The sequence below is a fragment of the Pteropus alecto genome, unplaced genomic scaffold (genome assembly GCF_000325575.1).
Source record: "Pteropus alecto unplaced genomic scaffold, ASM32557v1 scaffold81, whole genome shotgun sequence".
Classification (NCBI taxonomy): domain Eukaryota; kingdom Metazoa; phylum Chordata; class Mammalia; order Chiroptera; family Pteropodidae; genus Pteropus; species Pteropus alecto.
In genome coordinates, this window is record NW_006433378.1 from 11,529,771 (window position 1) to 11,540,819 (window position 11,049).

At 35.2% G+C, this 11,049-nt stretch overlaps 1 protein-coding gene across 11 annotated transcripts in view; it reads left to right on the forward strand.

Annotated features, from left to right (window-relative positions):
* The window catches only part of CHODL (chondrolectin), a 305,562-nt gene that overhangs the window by 150,882 nt on the left and 143,631 nt on the right, over window positions 1-11,049 (forward strand). The window lies entirely within an intron of this gene.

Below are 11,049 nucleotides of genomic sequence, written 5' to 3' on the forward strand. Positions count from 1 at the left end.
ATATCTATAATTATATCATCTATATCTATATCTATCTATATCTATCATTTCTATCTCTTTCTGTATTTCTCTCTATATATTTCTATCCCTATCTCTATTATCTCTATCTCTAACATCCTCATCTATATCTCTATTTTCCTCCCTATAGCTATGTATCACACATCATTCATACATATACACATGTGTGATATATCACGATAAATTTATATGACAAATATGTATAATTTATGATATATATCACACATCAAATCATACATATAAATCTTATGATGCATACATGTGACATATATGATATCATATGTGATATATATATCTGTGATGAAAATGTGTGTTTGTATATACATGCACATATATACATATATTACTTATAGTAGTTTGAAGAGATATAGAAATCTAGTTGACAGATCATTAACCTTCAGAATTTTGAAGGCATTTTTCCAGAAGCCATTTCAAATTTTGTTCATGTAGGTAATTTTTAATTAATTAATTAGTTAATTAATTAACTAACCTTTTTAAAGTTTGTAGACTTATTTTTCTGCCTTTAGTGTTCTGAAATTGTACAGTGGTGTGCATACATCTATTTTTATTCTTTTTTTTTTTTGATGAGAATTACTCCATGAGGCTTTATAATCCAAAAACTCATATGTTTTTCAAATCTGGAAATTTTTCTTGAATTCTGTCATTCTGTCATGAGTTCCTGTTATTTCTTTATGGATCTTTTCTTTTCCAGGTGTTAGACAACATGCACTGTCTTTCTCTCTCTCTCTTTTCTCCCCCTATTTTTCATCTTTTTATTTTCATATCCTTCATCTGGAAGTTTTCCTCAATTTTATCTCTCAACCCTGCTATTTTGTTTTTCCTTTCTGTTATCATGTTTTTAATAATGTTTCATGAATGCAATATTTTCCCTGATTTTTTGAGGATATTAATGGGAGTTATTTTATAGATTTCTTTTCATTTTATGTTTTTTTTTCCCTGTTTTTTGATTTTCAAACTTTTATTTTAGAAGTTTTCCCAAATGTCTAATATTTCTGCCCAGAAGTAGTTTGGAAGTTCTAAGTGCACAGATAGTGTCCTCAAGGTAGAGCTTCATTGTAGGATGATTTGAAAAAACCGTATGTTGAGGAACTCCTATATTTGTAAAGTCAGGTATTACCTCTAGGTAGAATTACGTTCTCCAGGAAATTGTCTTTTATTCTTATCCTTGATGATAAGATCTGGCTCTGAGCATAGAGCTGGGCACGTAGAGTTGGGAAAGATGGCTGGGATTTTCTGCCTTCAGTATTCAGTATTTATATGGCTATTTATTTCTCCCATTTTCCATAAAATGCCACCCCCTCATTCTCACGGATTTTTTATACTCATTCCCTCTCCTCCTCTCTCTTTTTCAGGTGGATAGTTGTCATCATTTTTTTTTTAAACATAGACTTTATTTTTTTGAGCACCTTTAGGTTCACGGCAAAATTGAGTGACAGTGCGGATTCCCATGTATCTCCTAAACCTATACAGGCATGGGCCCTCTCACTATCAGCATCCTACACCAGAGCAGTACATTTTTTACAGTCAGTGAACCTACACTGACACAGGGTTATCACTCAGAGTCGATAGTTTACACATTAGGGTTCACTCTTGGTTTTGTAAAATCTGTGGGTTTTGACAAATGTATAATGACATGTACCACCATGATAGTATCATACAGAATAGTTCGCTGCCCTGAAAAATCCTGTGCTCTGCCTATTTAATCATCTTTAAAACATATTTAAGTATCCTCCATTAAAAAAAATCCTGCCTAACCCTCAAAGCCTTCCGCTATATCTCTCCTCTCTTACATAGGCAAACTTCTTTTTTTCACTCTGTTTTCAACCCACTCTAGTCCATCTTCTAGCCTTACCACTTTTCTGAAGTAAATATTTCTGAAATGTGTCACTAAATACCAAAAAAAAAAAAAAAAGGATATTTTTCATTTAAACGCTTTCCTGGCCTTTCCTGAGCACCTCTTTGCTGGATTCCAGGCTTATGATTTTCATTACACGTGTTATATAGTTTATTCTTTGCCTCCTTTGCAGAATAATTTTCCTGTAATCATGCATTAGTTTATGTCTCAAGGTTCAGCGATGCTTTTATTTTCTTTCTTGTTTTATTCTCTCCCAAGGCAGTCTTATCAGTTCTTGCTTTAGTCACCACCAATATGAGGACGCTTTGCAAAATTACATCTCTGACCTGGTGCGATGGACTGAATGTGTCCCCACAAAATTCATATGTTTAAGTCCTAACCATCAGTGTGGCTGTATTTGAAGATGGAACTTTTAAGGAAGTAATTAAGCTTAAATGAGATCATAAGGGTAAGGCCTGATTCAGATAGGATTAGTGTCTTTATAAGAAGAGACACCAAATAACTTTCTTTGTCTCTGTCTGTGTCTGTCTCTCTCTCCTCTCTCTTTTCTCCCTCTTCCCCCTCCCTCTCCCTCACCCTCACCCTTCCCCTCTCCCTCTTCCTCTCCCTCTCTCTGTTCTCTCTCCAAGCAGACGAAAGGCTATGTGAACACACAGTGAGAAAGCAGCTGTCTTCAAGCCTGTAGGAAGGCTCTCACCAGAAACCAAATTTGCAGGTACCTTGATCATGGACTTCTAGCTGCCGAATAAATGTCTGTTGGTTAAGCACCCAATCTGTGGTATATTTTTATGGTAGCATGAGTAGACTAATGTCCCTGATCATCTCAAATGGTCCCCAGACCTTTATTCAGATGTCAGCTTTTTCATTTGTATCCTCTAAAGGTCCCTCCGGTAAACTCAAACTCATGATATTACACTTTGCTGTTCACTCTCAGCTCACAAAACCTAGTGTTTTCCCAATACTTTCTCTTTCAGTGAATGACACTCTTCATCCTGTAAGCTGAGTCAGGACCCCAGAAGTCATTCTTGACAGCCCCCTCCCCTCCTAGCCCTGTATTCCATTATTGTTCCATCATTCCATTATCTTTTACCTTTTTAATATTTCTTAAATCTGTCTACATTTCTCCTTTTCCATTTCAACCAGGCTCTTTCTAAGACCCAATTATTTCCTTGATGTGGCAATCTCCTAATTGTATCTATTCTTACCTCCTTCCAACCAATACTCCCTTCTGTAGCCAAGGTGACAGTTTTAAAGTTTAAAATGAATCAAATACTTTAATAAAGGGTCAGCGACACTCTGGGAAGCCAGGAGCCTGGAGATCAGGTCATCTACTATCAGATCATCATGGCAGTCTACAGACCAAGATTTGGCAACTGAATTCACCTCACAGAAGGATTCTATGCTGGCTGAATCACCATGAGTATAAATATAGATTAACCCAAGCTGGAAGGAATGCCAATCTGAAGACCTGAGGACCGCTGAGTCACAGAACATACAATAGCAAATTTTGCCCCTTGAAACAAAAAGAAGACCTCAGACCAGTGGGTTTATTACTGAAGTTGACTAAACTATTTGGTGATGGAGAACCTCTGAAACATATTCAAATCATTTGGCTGTATCCAGGCTCCAGGGACTCATCTGAAAGATAAATAGATGAAGGCAGAACATAGTTTATATTTACTCCAGAGTCAAGTGATAAAAAAAAAGTAGTAAACTTTTATAAGTAAACTTTTATAAGAAAATTCATCGTTGTTTTGATAATTCCTTTAGTGCAAATTTACAGGAAATACTAACAGTACAAGCACATGTAAGCCTTAAAATAAGAACAGAAACATCTCAGTGTTATACTTTATAAAGAAGTAACAAAGCAGCATTGTTGTGTTTAGGTGAAGAGACTGATAACTAATACATGACAAAAGGAAAGGATGAAAATACTTCTCAGTGTCAGTGCAGTAGACTTTATTATTAGTTTCTCAAAGACAGTCAAGCTCTTAAAATGACAAAATTATGTTAAAGCCTTCAAAGATGGATTTCGAGAGTATAATGGGACTTTAGCTCAAACAATTGCAGTTGTGAAAGTGAATGGGATGAAAACAGAAGGAGCACCAACAAAGACTTTGCACAATTTAGTATTGGTGCCAGCAACAATGATGGCAATGAGATGAATGCAAAAGTAGGCACCAGGGAAGATATAAGCATCTAAAATGTGTAAATTTTGAATGTGATACTGCACTATGCTAATGATATTTAAATTTGACACAACCCAGGTTAAAGGTGATTCTGTTTAATTGGTTCTCAGTATTTATGTAAGCCAGATTTCCGAAACAATGAAAATGATAAAAATACTGTGTTTAGTGTAACATAATAATCAAAATAAGCCATTGAATATAGAATCATGGGACATGACATATGACAATGTGTTGTTTGTGACTGACATAATCCCCGGATTGAGTCTTGATAGAAGGCAATGAAAATGAAGTTGGCACTAGACCAACAGGTGGAAGGAGAAGAGGAGAAAGAACATAAAGAATGAAGGCTCACCAGTCTGTAAAAATGATAGAGTGTGAGTTCGCTAACAAAGATCTATCAAATAGCACAAAGTTTAAACTTTTGAAAAAAACAATTGGCTGCCCAGATCCTGATCTAAGTTTAGGGGGTTGGCATGTTAACTTTGATACAAAAAAAAAAAACCTATAAAAGGAAAATCTTCATCTAGATCAAGATAAAGAAAAAAAAAAAAAGAGCTCCTACAGAAAACCATTATTTCTTCTGATTTTGAAAAAATAATACTGCTTTATGATATAGAGAAATACAATTATGATTTTGAACAAACTCAAAAGAAGAGTGACAAAAACATTAGGATATGACTGGTTTGATTAAAGTCCCCAAAATGATGGTTGAAGTGAAACGATGCTTCAAAGAACTGAAGATGGAATTAGCGTGGATTCAAAAAAGTTTACCGGAGAGAAGATAGAGATGGTTTCCAGATTAAGCCTTTGTGGACAATCCAGCTGTGTTTATCATTCACGAATCCCTGAGGAGCAAAGTAACAGAATTAGTGTAGAACTGCTGGCTGACCCAGGGTTTAGAGAGAAGAATGCAGAGAAAATGGCAGAAAGTGCTGGAAGGATGTGTGAGTGGGAGAATGAACTTTATAATTAAGATTCAGTATGCATCTTCGTTTACTATACCGACTTCCTTTCATTTATTTACTGAGGATATATTGAAGACGAACAGCATGACATTAATTTAGAGTAAACTGTCCTTATTTGTATACGGATTTTTCTCTGGGAAAAATAATTGATTTAAGAGAGACTCAATCATGTGCCCTTGGGGTAAAAATAGGTGTGTTTGCAAGAAACCCAGCAGGCTTATACTATTTGAGAAAAAAGAAAAATAACCACAACTGTTTTAAAATAAATTAAATTTTTATGAAGATTTCAGGTTTTGATTGGTTAAATAATAGGGAATTAAAATATATTTATGATATTTGAAATTGCAAATATATAAAGTTTTTTATATGATCAAAGAATTATGTAAAGACTATTACTTACAAAAAAACACTTTGAAGAAGTAGTTATCTCTGAACATCCTGCCATTTGTGACAATGTAGATGAACCTGGAGGATATTATGCTAAGTAAAATAAGCTAGTGACAGAAAGACAAATGCTACATCATCTCATTTCTATGAGGAACCTAAAATAATAAAACTCATGGAAGCAGAGAGTAGAATAGTAGTTGCCAGGGCCTGGGGGGCAGGAGGGAGGTGTCAGTCAAAGGGTACAGAGTTTCAGTTACGTAAGATGAATAAGCCCGAGAGACCTACTGTACAGCATGTGTCTGTAGTGTGAATTAAAGATGTGTAATGAGTGTCTGCCTCATTAATATTTCAGTAGCTGTTTATAGTTAACTAAAATTAACTGAAAGCAGAATAAATAAGAATATTTGCTATTGTTGTTATTAACACAAATAGAATTATGGCTTCAAATGGTTTGTATATGTGATACTAGCAATTATCTCATTGTGTGTTGTCTGAATGAAGATCATTTGTGAATCAGATACAGCTCATGCTTCTGAAAATGGTGGTTGCCACTACCAGCTGAAGGATAGGTTTTATGGGTAAGCTCATGGAAAAGATCACTCCTTGTCTTGCTGTTCTCTTTGAATACAAGGGCATGTACACAGACACATGCACATCACACACGCACAGATTCTCTTGATAGTCATGCCTGCTTTCTGATTCAACATACAGTTATTGGTCTTGTGTTTTACTAGGCATTATAATGCCAAGTAAACCTCCGGAAAGCATAAACCTTCTCTTTCATCTTTGAATCTTCAAGCCCTAATAGAGCATTTGCTTCAAAACATACACTAAAAAATCATTGTATGAGAAATGAGTGAATTTAATGAGTAAATGAATGCACAAAGACATGCATCTCTATGATTAATATATAATGCACATAGTTCACACAGGGATATTTGAGAATTGAGAATGCCATATGTATTTGGATACCTAAAATTTCATGTCAGTAGTGTTACTTCTTTCCTGGTAAGATGATGAGTAGAGTGTTATTTAATAAAAGTGAAGAATTTAAACCAAAGCATGTTCTATAGAATGGTGAGAAGTTTACTTGTTATAGTGGCTCTAAAGAACCCCAGGCAGATGGTCATTACATTAAAAATTTTAAGACACTTAGAAGGAGAACATCAGTGTTTTAGCAAAGCAAGTGGTCGTTTATCACTCAGAGGCACTCATTAAATGTAATATTGGAGGTACATTTGATAGAATATGAAAGACTATGGCATTTTCATTTTCCTTGGCAAGAAAAGTTCCAATGAAGTTTTGGTTAATTGTTTGAGGGTATTAAGAAATGCATTAAAAATCTATTTTTAACATGAATGCTGTGATGGCACATTTGGGAAGGAGGAAGCCTACAGTTGATAATGATGCATTGCTATTTAACATAAAAAACCTACTCCAATTTAGCCGCTTCATCAGAAGACTTGAAAGGCAACTATTTGTTATATTTCAATGATCACCCAATATGTAAATCCATAGCAAATTTTGTTAGGTTATGGAGGATTTTGGTACTGATTTCTGACTCTAAAACTGGGTTAGAGTTAGATTTATTTGGAAACTTAGAATTTTTTTTATGCCCCCAACTTATGATTTATGCTACCATATTACATTTTCTATGAAATATAAGGTTATGTTTTTAATTTCGTTATTAAAAAGCTAGGAAATTATGTACTTGGTTTCCAGTCTTATTTCATAAATATGCAACATTTCATTTCCTGTAAACTAAGATTTTCAGGCCAAAAATTGCTCAGGTCTAAGAAGAATTCTAGTGGTTTTCTTTCTCTTAATTATATAGTTTTGTATCTGCTTTTTAAACCACAATAGGAGAATGTCTCATTATTGTATTTTATTTCTGTATTGTTCTTTCTTATATGATGCTACAGGTTTGAATTACCATCTCTAGGGACTGGCAACTGGTTAGAGAGCCCACCCCATTCTCTCCAAGAATAAGAGATCTCCTAACAACTTGTGGAATGGCCTTTGGAATGGAGATAGAAAAAAATCATGTAGGGAGTAGAAGAAATAAGTCTTCTGTTTATTATCTGAACAGAAGTATGCTGGGATTCTTGCTACCACATTTTCTGGGAAGTATAACTTAGGCAGCTGTTATGGGTCGAAATATGTCTTCTCCAAATTTATATGTTGAAGCCCTAACCTTCAGTATCTCAGAATGTGACCTTATTTAGAGAGACAGGGTCTTTAAAGAGATGATTAAAAAGAGGTCGTTAGGGTGGGCACTAATCCAGTTTGACTGGTATCTTAAAAAAAGGGGAATTTGGATACCAGGGGCATGCACAGAGAGATGACCACATGAATAGGCAGCAAGAGGGCAGCCATCTGCAAGCCAGGAAAAGGTCTCAGGAGGAACCAAATCTGCTGATACCTTGATCTTGGACTTCTGGCTTCCAGAACTGTTTGACAATAAATGTTTGTTGTTTAAGTTACCCAGTCTGTGATTATTTGTTATGGCTGTCCTAGTGAACAAATAGAAGGATGTAGAAGATTCTTAGTGAGCTGTGTTTAATGCCCGAGAGTACGAGGCGCTCTTTGTAGGCAGCACCTCAACACGTTGGTGTGTAACTCACAAGCAATTTAGAGAGTTATCTGAGCTAGTGGGAGGAGACTTTTCTTTGAAAGATGAGTATAAACTTTGTTGAGTTGCGTCCTCCAAAAAGATATGTTGAAGTCCTCACCCTCAGCACCTCCTAATGTGACCCTATTTGGAAATAGGGTCATTGTGGACATAGTCAGCATAAGATGAGGCCTTTAGGGTGAACCTCGATCCAATATGACTGGTATCTTTATAAAAAAGGAAATTTGGACAAAGACACACACATAGGGAGAATGCCATGTGAAGATGAGCAGAGATCAGGGTGATGTTTCTGCAAGTCAAAAAAGGCCCCTAGCAAACCACACAGATTTCAGGAAGAACTAAGACTTCTAGTTTCCAGAACTGTGAAGACAATACATTTCTGTTGTTTAAGCCATTCAACAGCCCTAGGAAACTAACATACCCTTGATTTGGTTTATTTTACTTCATACTTGTAAATGTGGATATATGAATTATAAAACTTCATTTGTTTTAATTTATTATCTGCAGTAATCATTGCTATTCCAAATAATTTTCTTCTTTTGTTCTACCTGTGATATTCTTAGCCAGTAGTCCAGCCAGAAAGGTCATTTGTGATGGACTCTCCAACTTTTCTTTTTCTATACCTAAAGAGTTGCTGGGGAGATTTAAAAAATATAGGTTCATTTGAACATTCACTTAATTTTAATTCTTGATCTGTTTAATTTCTCCTTCCTCCCAAACTTCAGTCTTTCTCTTTTTATCTAAATACTGGGGCATATCTTTTATTCATTTTGATTTTCTCTCATTTTTGAAAATAAAATCATACACATAATTTTATTAACCTTGCCCTCCCTTTAAACTGTAGCCCCGTGTTTATACTTTTCTTCATGACCAAAACTCTATTAGAGATCAAACTTCTTTAAATAGATGTTTTAATCTGCTTTCACCATATGTTTTCCTGAACTTCACTCCTCTGTCCAGCTGGACCCCGTTCTTGCACCCTGTTTCACCTTGAAAGTATTCTTGTTGACGTTACCAAATTGAATTGACCTTTTGAAGGTCTCATCTTACTTACTGTCTCTGCATTGCTGAAAATTTCTTTCTTGAAAATTCTCTTCTTTCTGAGTTATGAAGCATCATTTCTTTCTGACTAGTTCACTAGCCGTTTTCAATATCAGGAGGCAATTTTTTTCATTTTAACTCTTAAATATTGCGGTTTCCCAGGTGTCAGTAACTATGAAGAGTCTGAGATTTTACCTTACTTGCAAGGTGAACTGCCACAGTTTTCATGCGGCTCTTGAGAAAGTGACAAAGAATCGTTTAACTTACAACATTAGCAATGGCCAGTGAATCAGCATTTATACTGTTCTCTGAGCCTTAATTCCCACAATGTGACACAATGAAGGCCAGGAGATGCTCATACACTCAGTGAATTTCATCATAGAAGGAGAGCCCTGAGCTTTGAAACCAGATATTTTGTAGTGGGCTGCAAGTCTGCCTGACCACCCTGTAGGAAGTCATTATCATATCTGTCGGTAAGCAAACCTCCTGATGCTCTGGAGGAAGACACTAACTCTCTCTCCTAAAGTTATTAACTATACAAGCATCCTTGAAAATATAGTTCAGAACAAAGGCCATCAGTGCCTTTGCTTTCAAAATATATAAAAACCAGCAACCCATGGAGAACTGTTTTCTAAGCTCAGAAATGTGTCCTCAGTCCTCCACATACATCTATATGCTCTTGCTGGATGACCTCACCTCCCCCATAATTCCAACAACCATTTGCACCCCAATAACCTCTAAAACACTCAAACACTCTCTCTGTTTAATATTTAATCATGACAACTTGGATGTTATGTCCAAAATAGGACCTTTTTTCTTTAACCCAATTATGTTCTCATTCTACATTTCTCAGTTCAGTAAATGCCATCAATATTTATTTATTATTTCAAACTAGTAAATTGCAGCCATTGTGTGAACCATCTTCCTTTAGTCTGTAATAAGTCAATAAAGCCATATGGGTTTTTTTTGAATAATTATATATATTTTCCAATTGTAACTCTTCTTCCCAGTCTCTATTCTAGTTCAAAGCCTCAGCATCTTACTGTGGACTGTAACTACAGCTCCTTAATTGGTCTCTCTGTTTCTGTGATCACTTCGTCAGTTCTACCCTTTACATGGTTGCCTGAGTGATCTTTCTAAAATCATATCTATTTCACTTCTCGCTCAAAACTCTCTAGTAATTCCCTGTATCAATGGTAGTTAGTGCCTTTTCTCTGTCCCCTAAATTCTAAGGTGTGGATGTTTTGGTTTTTTTTGCCAAGTAAAAGGTGGTAGACAGAGACCATATCTTCGGAATATACATTTGTATGTTATTTAGTAATAAGTTGTACATGCCTGTATTTAATATAATATTTAACTTCCAAAATAAGTTTTATTTTCAACAATACATATCGCTTATGTCACAACTCTCTTCAAATATAAGGCTTATTTTTGTCTCACTGCTTCTAATCTGCTGGTCAACATGTGGTAAGAATTTTATTATGGGTTTTATAAATAGAATTCTTTTACTTCTTTCATAGAAGGATATAGCAACCTGTTCGTACAAATCAATTTTTAAAAGAGTTTAACTGAATTACAGAGATATATGGCTGAGTATTCAGCTCTTATCAGACCTTATGCTTCTGGTTCTCAAAATATTAATAATAAGTTAGCAAAAAAGATGTAATATGCAATATATATTATATATATGATGCTGATTGAAAGACAACTTTAAAGGCCTCTGGTTAGTTAGGAGCTTTACTTATGGCTTCAATATAACTTCTGTAAAAAAATGCTTAGTGATGATCATTAGAGTTTGTCATTTGAAATTATGGTAAGAAATATTTTTCAGGGCAAAAATGACAGTTATATGGCTGAAACCTCTCCCACTCCTGACTCTTCTTATTTTAAAAGTTGACATTATCAAGTGCAAGGGCTTCAGACTTCAGAAAGAGAATCAAA